The following is an 11,365-nucleotide window of genomic DNA, read 5'->3' on the forward strand; positions in this document are numbered from 1 at the left end:
GCTATTTCAGAAGTTTTGGAAAGAAATACACCAGGTAAAAGTATCCCTAAAGAAGAGGTCCCTTCCCAGGTTCTAGGTAACCATGGATAGGCCTGATCTCTACATGCAAAATAAACAGAACCTCATTTATACAATGGCTTTTCCTCTTGTTCATCACAGCAATATTCATGCATCTAGTAAATGTTCCCACTGTGTGGGAACCCTTTTTCCGTAAGCAAAATGGGACAGAACATGGACTATGATTAACAGTATAGGAGGGAGGTACAGCATCGTTGTTTCCTACCAGAGCCATTTTAAAAGTGATTAGGGACCGGTAAGGCCTAGAGAGTCTATCTACTGGACTTGTTGTTACCGGTTTTATTTTGCTTCTTCTTGTAAATACAGAACAACCCAACGGTTCCAATACCAATCTTTCAAATTCATTTATGTTTGTTCCATCAAACTGACCAGTGACACTTTCATTCAATTTTCTGAAAAATAGCGCTCTTAATGATGCATAACAGGCGGTATTAAGGGGCAAAGAATGTACATACCAACCCATTCCTCTTTCCCCGTGCTGGGGTAAATGGGAACAGACCCAACAATTGGACCTATTCAAGATAGCATGGGTCATATTCACAATCAGCAGTAATGTGTTATTATCATATCCTTTTCTATGTTTCACTTCTTGTGATGGATGATTATAAGAGAGCACATGTACCGGGCTGCTCATTGTAGGAGCATTAGTAGCAGACAAGAAAGAGCTTAAGGCATGCACAGTCTCCAGATACCAAAATATTGGGATCAGTGTAATTAAAATGCAAAGCGGTATCATAATCAACAGCATATTATTCTTCCTAAACCAAGTCTTTCTTGGAGTAGGCTTAATGTGAATCTCTATATCATCAACAGCATTGGTGCAGGCGGGAGCAGGAGAGAATATAGGCATCGTCTACAATGTTTATTTCAGGAACAGTTTTTCAGTGTTCGTCGGAAAAGTTCTCCACAGCAACACATGTTAGCAACAAAAGTTCAGGCCAATCCAGGTTAGCCTGCTTATAGATGACAGCAAGCTGATGTTAAACTTTCACAGAGCTCCAAAAAGGCAAGTATCAATTTTATAGTGTCTGTATCATTTGCCCCCGCTTGTCCGTGCCAGGTTTCAAAGACCTTCACTTTCAATGGTAGCGCCGGGAAACCACGTGTCAGAGCTCTCAACTGATACAGCTCATACGCTCTTTTTCCCTAGGCCTCCGTTCCCAGCTCCATCCGTGAGCTAGAAACAAAGGCGAAACAAAAGCTGATCATTTCCGATTTCATGAATGTAGATTGTACTTTACAGCTCCAGGTACAATATGATCGATGAACAATGCACTCTCATTTCCAGATGCAGGATCACTGCCAATTCGTGATGATGCACTGAGTGATGATATTCTCCACAGGCCCTTTCTCGGGCTTAAGAAGTACTTCTGACAGGGATTCGGCAATGATATCTTTGTGATCAGGTACAGCTGTCTTGCTTTCAACGTCAGGATCATCAATCTCTTTCTCATGTGGCAAATGAAACGGAATGTTTACGGCCACTCACTCGTACTGCAGTCTGCATGGCCAGTAGCAGCTGGAAGGGTCCCACCCAGCGTGGTGCAAGTGAAGACTTTCTTTCAAAAATGTTCACCAAAGTCCAATCATCTGGATGCAGACAATTTCCTGGGCCAATATATCTGACAGGAAGAGCCTCCTGCTGATGAATCAACCGCAAGTTTTGAGTCAACTGTTGGCAGTAATCAATAAGTAATGGGTACACAATATCCCTCAAACGTTTTGGTCGGGGCACATTCCAGACATTGGCTGGTCTCCCCATAACAATTTCATAGCGGGAGAGACCAGTCCTCGCCTGCACAGCTGTTCGCAAGCACAGTAAAGCTAGGGGCAGTGCATCGGCCCATTTCAAATTGCTCCCTGTGCAAATTTTGCTCAGCTTGTTTTGCAAGATAACGTTTTGCTGTTCTACCAAACTGGCACTCATTGGGTGTCTGGCTGAATGGAATCGCTTATCAATTTGGAGGCCTGCGCAAATTTGCAATATCACGGCCGCAATAAAATGTGGTTCATTATCTGACCATATGACATGGGGTAGCCCAAATTGGGAATAGTATTCTTTTAGCATGGCTTTAGCTGTGGACATAGCTGTACAATCTTTCAGGGGATAGGCCTCTACCCATTTGCTGAATGTGCAGACCACCACAAGGACATATTTATAGTTTTGGCACCTCTCCATTTCTATGAAATCAAAATGGATTACTTCAAATGGCATAGACGGTGGACCAAAACATCCTACTGGTATCACTGTTCCCTTCCCAATGTTATGTTGTAAACAAGTCATGCAATTCTGAACCAATCTTTCAGCAGATTTTCTAATGTGTGAATTCTGCCATACAGAACCCAGGTGCTGAATCATTTTTCTAGCACATATGTGTGTCGGACTGTGAGCCCTAGTAACCATTGCCATTGAATAGGCATTTGGCAACATCCATCCGTTATTTTGTTTGTCCACCCAACAACCCTCAGAATCTAATTCTGCTGGACCCTCAGACCATTTTTTTAATTTCATCTAGAGTAGCTTCTGACTGGATCTCCTTAACTGTTTCAATTCCATTTTCTATCATGCAGGATACTTCTTCTATTTTTTTGACATACATGTTTGTGTGGAAATCAGTGGCAGTTTGTTTAGCAATTTTGTCTGCAAATGCATTTCCCTTTCCTACATCACATGTTACTTTTTTATGTGCTTCACATTTCATTATTGATAATCGCTTGGGAAGTGCAAGTGCTGACAACAGTCTCACTATCAAAGTGCCATGTTGGATTTTTGTTCCGTGTGATGTCAGGGAACCCCTTTCCGCCCATAATCATCCAAAATTGTGTACCTCCCCAAAGGAATACTGACTGTCATTATATATGGTTACATTGTGGTTTGCAGAAATTTCACATGCTCGTGTTAATGCTATTATTTCTGCAGGTTGCGCTGAGTTATATGGGATTAGTTTGCTCTCTATAATAGTTTTCAGTGTCATGATGCATAAGCAGCAGTTGATGTGCCATCTGGTAATTTAAAACAAGAACCGTCACAAAACAGTTCTCCATCTGGCTCTTTCTGTGGAGTGTCAGTTAGATCAATTCTTCCTTTTGCCTCTTATTCAGTAACCATTAAGCAATCATGTGAGAATTGTTTTTCATCCCCTTTTTCATTGGGAGGAGGCATTAACTTCGCCGGATTTAAAGCGCAACATCTCTTAATTTGAATATGCGGTGCAAATAGGACAATTTCGTACCTTGTTAATCTGGCTGATGTGAAATGTTGCATCTGCGTTCTATTTAAAAGAATGTTCACTGAATGAGGTACCATAATGGTTAAAGCGTAACCTAACCCCATTCCCTCCGTTTGTTTTACTGATGCAGTGGCTGCAGCAACAGCTCGCAAGGTGTCCAGATGCCAGCCGGGCCAGGCAAGTGTAGAGGCAGGTAGCAGGAGGCGGGCAGGCCAGGGTGGAGAAGGCCCAGGGTGGTCAGATGCAGCAGGATGTGTCCTCTGCTTGCACACCAGCAGCTGAGGGCAGTGAAGGCCAGAGGAGCTGCACCACAGCCGAGCGCCATTACCTAGGAAAGCCTGTGATTGACTAGCAGGGTGATTGTGGACACTTAGGCGTGGGAATTTCTTTATTGGACAACAGCTATAGCCCCATGGCTTCTTTTAGCAAGTGGGCATTTTTGTATGTGCAGGTCCACAAACAGCAGTGTTAACTGCTTACCGCCACCAACTAGTCCCCAGCTGCAACCTCCTCCACATGAGAAAGTCCAACAAAGCGTGATTGTTGAAGGGGAGTTTAAGAACAGCTGTGCCTCTACAGTGCAACACTTGTGCACACCCCTCTCCCCAGAAGTTGAAGGTCATGGTTAGCAGCTGCTGGAGGGAAAGGGGCACGTGAAAGCAGAATGCTTGAAACATGTGGCGACTTGCAGGTTGCAATGGAACCATTGTCAATTATATGCCTGTTCTTGCAAAGGAAACCTGCACTGGCCATATCTGTGCCCATCCTAGGCTGTACATGCACTATTTATGAGCTAAGCTTGCAACAGAAAACAATGCTGTACCTGTAAGTGTAGTTTGGGCAGCTTTTTTTTATGAAACCCTAGGTCATAATCAGCTTTAAAAATGCACTTAATGGTTGTGCTGCATTGAGAATGCACTGGCCCAGCCTATGCTACACCTGTACAAGTTTGTGGATGAAGCGTGCACTGCCTTACCAACGCTGTATGGGTACCCATGTGTAAGGGATGTTTGCACTTGTCCTGCCCATGCTGTTCTTGTTTTTGAAGAAGCATGTACTTGCCGTGACAATGCTCTACTTTTTGTGAGGAAACGCCCACTTGCCTGTACATATTGTATCGTTTTGTGAGACATGCATGCTGTCGCTCTCCTGCAAATGTTTGGGATTGAAGCTTGTACTAACCCGCTCCATGCTGTATGTGTAATTCCTTGGTGCAGTAGTTTCTGTGAAGGCCCCAGTGACACAGGTGGGGTTAGGGCATGGTGTCTGGGGCATACAGGGTTGGTGGTGGGGCGGCAACATCACAGGGCCACCTGTGGGGTTAGGGCATAGTGTCTGGGGCATTCAGGGTTGGTGGTGGGGCGGCAACATCATTGTTTGCCTAAGGCAACAGAAATCCTTGCACTGGTCCTGAAAGGCAGGTTGGTGGAGGTTTAACACCTGGTAAGGGGCGGTGAACTTTTCTCATAGCTCAGAAGCTTCTAAATCCAAGATTAATGAAAGCGTAATCAAGGCTGTTTTTTCATCATGTGACGATGGAACTTACTCCCTCAGCAACGGGATGGCCACGACCACAGCCGTAGGGAGTCTGGACACCGAGGAGATGGTAAGGTTAGGGAAATGTCGGGAATAATGGTGCTTCTTAAAATACATTTGCGCTATGAAGACCTGTAAAACAAAATAACACCCACTGGACCATTTCCACATAGCTGAGCCTGTGGACTGACAAAAAGTGGTGTGGGTGATTGGGCACTCCTTGTGTCTAGGGCAGAGAGGAGAACAAATCAGTGACAACAAAGAAGGGCAACCGTTTCCCACAACGCATTTATAGACTAGCGGGACAAGCCAGATATGAGGTGGGAGGATATGGAGACATGCATGGGCCACCTTCCAAGCTTGCAATGCAAACCAGATGCCTTGGGCAGGCCGCCTTTGCCAACCTGCCACACAGCTTAGAAAAAGATGGCCAGAATAGAAATATTATGGTCAGAAATGATCTCCAGGCTCAAGCAGCATGAAGTGTGTGCCAAACTGCCATGGACAAATGATGTAAGAAAATGAATATGACGATGGGCAAACTGTGGGGAATGTGCCTTTAGGCCTGTTCCACATGGCCTCATTAATCTAACAGTTTAAGGGATCCCCGGGCACTATGGGGTACATTGCATCCATCTCTTAGATGTAGGGCTAGACCTGTTCTTAAGGACTCCCTAGTAGAGAAAGGAGTCGGGATAGCAGAGAGGCCATCTGCTGGCATTGCGGTCACACACGATCATGCAGACAGAATAACACCGTCAACCATGTAACATAATATATGGAGGAAAATAAATGAAAACAAAAGAAATAAAAACATAGGACACCATGGATTGTTTAAGCCAACATGATTCATGTATGCAGTTGTGCTTATCGTGTCGCTATGCCTGGATCATCACACCATTCGAGCAGAGGTAGGAACAGGAGCTCCCTCTCCCAGCTTACTGCAGGAGCAGTTCCCGCCTCCCCACATGCACTGATGTGCACCAGGTAAGCCTCGAGGCTATACCAAAACGAATGCACAGAGGCCGTGCCTTCCGCCGTAATTCTGCATCTGCTATTCCATAATTGTTACTTTTAATACGTGCTGATTCCATGCCCTACCAAGTTCTTTGGGCAACCTCGGCCAAAAACAAAGGGAATATTCACTAATCACGGCAGCCTAAACTACAAGATTTTTGCCGTTCGAAGATGGCCGTTGTCGCATTTATGGCCAACTCTAACACCCTCCGTGCATCATCTGTATCCTGATTGGCCTACATTGCCTGATAGCCAATCGCGGGGCACCGGAAGGCGAAAGCCAGCCCCCGACGAAGGCAACCGAAAAAGGCTCCACCTGACTGAGCCTGACAGAGCACGACGAGCACCGGACGCCAGAGACCCTGCTCCCTACTATAACCGACCCTCTGTGTAGCTCAAGCGGCACTCACTGGTAAGTGCCCTCTCAACACTTCATCCACTAAATTCATTTGACTCCACTAATGCTAAACTACCATGTGCAAATTACCCAGACCCTACCCACAATGCCTCGACTGCACCCGTCACTAACGCAGCTCCTCTCCAGCTTCCAATGCGGGAGATCTCTTCCCTTATCATTGCTACGGGAGCACCATCCACTCCGGTCGAGGGAGCGCAGTGACTCCAGACAAGCCGCGGGCCCAAACGTATCCTGCAGTGAGATCCCAAAGCTAAATTCTACCCATTTTTCGATCCGACCACATGTACTTACCTGCTGCATCAGCTCACATCGCCTGATCGCTGAACCAAACAGGCCTACCTTTGCGAGCACCTTGCGCCTGTTGTTTGCAAATTGATTGTACTTCTGTTGACTTATATACTCTTGCCAAACCTGCTAGCATATACTGCCACGGACTTAGAACAGACACAGACAGACCCAATGCCAGAGGGGGTGGCCTTGCCATTATAGCTAAAACTAAACTAGCGTTAAGATTGACCACACCGCCTGAATTCAAATCCTGTGATCTACTCTCTGCCAAACTCCCGATCTCAGACAATAGCACACTGTCTATCTTCCTAATATACAGACCTCCTGGCCCAATCGGCACCTTCGAAGAAGACCTCTCCAGCCTCCTTACCAATAATATCAAGGACACCACACAACTCCTATTGCTGGGAGATTTCAACCTGGGCGTTAATGACCCTAAGGACAAACACGCCCAGTCCATCGAAACCATTCTGACTGAACATGGCATGACCCAAAAAGTCCTCACCCCAACGCACATAAAAGGGAGAACCCTAGATTGGATTGCTAATCTAAATTGTGACACTATCATCACTAAAATAACACCCCAACCTTGGACCGACCATTACCTAATCAACTTCTTGACCGCCATAGAGCCTCAAAAACAGAAAAATAGTGAAATGGCACCACCACTCCCAACTAGAAGTAAAAAAGATATCACTGCAGAAAAACTACTTCCTCTCCTCCTACCTACACTCTCGTCCATCGCTAATAACACTGACCCAAACATACTACTAGCCACCTTTAATGATGCTATGACCAAGGCTCTTGACAAAATTACACCAAGCAAACTTCGTAGAAGCAAACAAAAGTCCCATTTTAACACATGGTTTACTCCCCAGCTTAAAGAATTAAGACTCCATAAGAGGAAACGTCAAGCTATTTGGCAACACTCCCCTACAGCTGAGAATAAAACCACTTTAAACAATTTCGCCAATATGTATAAAAAGGAAATAATCCTCACCAAAAGAAATACTTACAATGATAGAATCTCCAAAGCTAACTCCAATACCAAGGATCTCTTTATGATCCTTTGTGAAATGGAAAACCCTATTCCACCTATAGACAATGGGCCTCATTACGACCCTGGGGGTAGCCGTGCCCTTATTAAGGGCACGGCTTCCTCCGGTAATGATTTTTTACTGGGTCCAAGAAAAGGGCAATAACCGGGTCATGCCGACCTTGGCGGACCCGGTAATTGCCCTTTTCTTGGACCCTGTAAAAATGAATCCCCATTCCCATTTGAGAACCATAGGGGAATCGGGAGCATGCTAACAATGGGCCCATTAATGACGGGCCCATTGTAAGCATGCTGGGCCGCACGCGGAACCCGCTAAGGACGTCTGGTAAAACCAGGTATCCTGAGCGGGTCCCGCGAGTGGACCTTGTAATGAGGCAGCATGGGGTTAATGGCGCCGGCAGCTCAACCGGTGCCGTTAACCCCATACCGCCAGGGTCGTAATGAGGCCCAATGTCCCAAAAAATAAACAATAGTGCACTAGTATCCAAAATGCACTATCCAATACAATAGCCACGCTGCAGTCTAAAATAGCTGTCAAAAAAGGCTCCTTGCGTTCCACTGAGACGCACCTCATCCCTCCTACCACAACACCAATCCTGAATACACCCTTTAGCTTCACCAACATCTCTATATTGGATACTGAAAAGGTTATACTCGCTTTGAAACCTTCCAACTGCCAGGGCAATAGTTGGCCAGCACAATCAATTAAGGATGCAGCTAGAGATTTAGCGCCCTTCATTTCTAAGCTTATCAATGCCTCCTTTAACTCAAGAGGGTCCCATTTAACCTCAAAGAATCATGGGTACTACCACTTCTTAAAAAACAGACACTTGACATGTCCATCCCTACTAATTATAGACCCATCACAACTGTCCCCTTCCTCCTCAAAATTATTGACAGAGTAGCTTACCTCCAAATACAAACTTATCTGGAGAACAACCACCTCGTAGCCTCACGCCAATCGGGTTTCAGACCACAACATGGGACTGAAACGGCGTTAATTGATCTAAAGACACAAATCGACGAGTTGAAGGACAATGGTAAAACAGCTATGCTACTCCTCCTCGACCTTTCTGCAGCCTTTGACTCGGTGGATCACGCAGTGTTATGCAAACACCTAGCCTCTGCTGCACACTTCTCGAGTGATGCCATAGCCTGGGTTCAATCCTTCCTAGCCAACCGCACGATGAGAGTCTTCTCTCCGTCAGTTTCTGCAGACCCAATCCAAATTACCTGTGGTGTTCCCCAAGGTTCATGCGTCTCACCGACTATGTATAACATCTTTACTAAGCCACTCTTTGACAAACTTGACCGACTGGGCATCACATACACAAATTATGCCGACGATACTCAGATCCTTATTCCCTTCTCGGGTAACTTTGTTGAAGACACGGCTTTGGTAAACAAGATATACCTCTTCATTCAGGCATGGATGGCCTCACATGGACTCTGCCTGAATGACGACAAAACTGAGATTCTGATCCTGGGTTCTGATTCCAACTTAAAAAAACGTAGCCCCAATTACCATGCATTTACCATCGATGGCAATGTAATTAAAATAGTTACTAAGGTAAAAACACTAGGTTTTTACCTGGATTCCACACTATCACCAAAAAAACAAGTCATCTCTATAGCTTCATCCACAGCTTATACTTTTAAATTAATCAGAGCCTGCAGACCCAGAGCCAGCTGCATCACACTTGCCAATGCATTAATAATGTATAAACTAGACCATTGCAATGCTTTGTATGCTGGTGCTAACAAAAATACTATCAATAAAATTCAAATTTTACAAAATAATGCTCTGAGAGCCGCTCTAAATATACCACGCAGAGAGCATATCTCCAATGCCAGAAGGGACCAGCACTGGTTAAAAATCAGCGACAGTAAAATGGCATCCCTCACCTTCAAAGGCCTCAACAACGCTGCTGCCACCTATCTCTCTGCCAGACTTACCAGAAAAATCCCAACGCACCGCACTAGGGCCTCCACCCAACTCTGTCAAGAAGTCCCTAGATTTAGACTCTCCAAAGCTGGTGGAACCAGCTTCCCTGTCAAAGCGGCTACTTCCTGGAATGCCCTGCCCACTTCCATCAGAACGGAACAACCATACTCTAGTTTCAGGCGGAACCTGTTGAACTGGCTGCGTACTAACGACCTCTAGATATGGCTCATCTTCTGGACCGGCAACCCCGCATTAACATGTGAGATCAATGTAACCTTGAATGTGTGTATACCCTTCGTAACTGTATGTAATTCACCTGTGTATGATTTCATATACCTATCTGTACTCTGTAACTAAGCTTTAAGTATCCTTGTAACTACTGCGCCCAGCTACCTAAGGGTTTCGTGCGCATTACCAAATAAATAAACAAACAACAAACTTACCTGGAGATTGGTGGTAGAGCCAATGTCCCATTGCAAAGGGATCCTTGAAATCTTCAGGATCAAAGAACAATGGACATTTCACTCCTGAAGCGACTATGGAACTATGGGCAAGTCCCAGGTTCTGAAGAAGGGAAGCAGGGAAGAAAAACACGTTAGAATGAGTGTTGGGTGAAGGAGAGGGGAACAGAAATGCCTCGTGCCTCACTGGAAGGCTGTTTCCCCAATGGATTGGAGAACCACCATTATGCCAAGCCGCATATGCGAGGGGCAGCCCAGTTGGAGCTGAAGTCCCAGGCCACAAGCCTAATGCAGCCAGGCTAAAGGGAAGCTCTGGGCCGCATCGCTGGTACAGTCTGGAGCCAAAGGAGGCTCTGGGGGCCTGTGAAGACTGCAGCCCACCTGAGTGCTAAACAGGGTGGGCATTGTTATGGGCTGACCGCAGTCCCTTTAATAGGGATTGAAATGCTAGGTCACGTAGTGGGACCGAAAAGGGTGGATCAAAGAACGACAGGGCTTAGTGAGAAATAAAGAAGGTTCCATCTAGACGTTTCTCGTGTCGTTCTTCATCCATGGGCAATAAGCCCAGCAACTGGCAATGAGATAAATGGACCACGGCGTGATCCAGTTTCCAGTGCACTACGCAGCATGTCTTCTATCCACGAACCATTGCCCACTGTATTCCACAGCTCACTCGCAACCAGTTCTGTGGCATCGTGTACCATTCCAGCTGGCACAGAGTCCATCAGTGGGCCGTTCCTGCGCACACTAGCCCAGTCAGCTACATCCGGTATGCTGTGCTCCGCAGCCCTTCTTCTGCTACTTCTGTAGCGTCTTGTGCCATCCTCCAGGGCACTGAGGACATCATCGTGCCTGGTCCGCGCCCGCTAATCCAGGCAGATGTTTCAGGGCAATCATGCCCATCCACAATGCTGCACATTGCCACTTCCCGCTCCTGATACCGGCAAGAGGTTAGAGGGGGCCGCTGCTCCCGTGTCGCCCTGTGCTGTCTTCAAAGGCACTGAAGATACCCGTGGGCCTGTCCCGTGCCCACCAATGCGGACAGTTGAATATGGATGATCCGGCCCATATACTTTGCCACCGCCCGCGCCAGCTACCAGCGAGATGTGAAGGCGATGCGCTTGGCCAGCAGGGCCCCTGTGTGCTGGGCCTGGCAGGAGGATCACAATACTGAAGACTCAGGTGCACTGCAAAGTAAGAAGAAATTATTACCCAAAGGGGCGTGGGGGTGGAATTACAGGAAAAGAACAGAAATAATGCCAGAGTGGCAATTGTACCGATAAGGAAGAAGGGGTAATGGGCACTAATGAAAGTAAGAAATAGCCATCAACTGGG

Source organism: Ambystoma mexicanum, chromosome 10, assembly GCF_040938575.1.
Source record: "Ambystoma mexicanum isolate Mex_15411 chromosome 10, UKY_AmexF1_1, whole genome shotgun sequence".
In the NCBI taxonomy this organism is placed as follows: Eukaryota; Metazoa; Chordata; class Amphibia; order Caudata; family Ambystomatidae; genus Ambystoma; species Ambystoma mexicanum.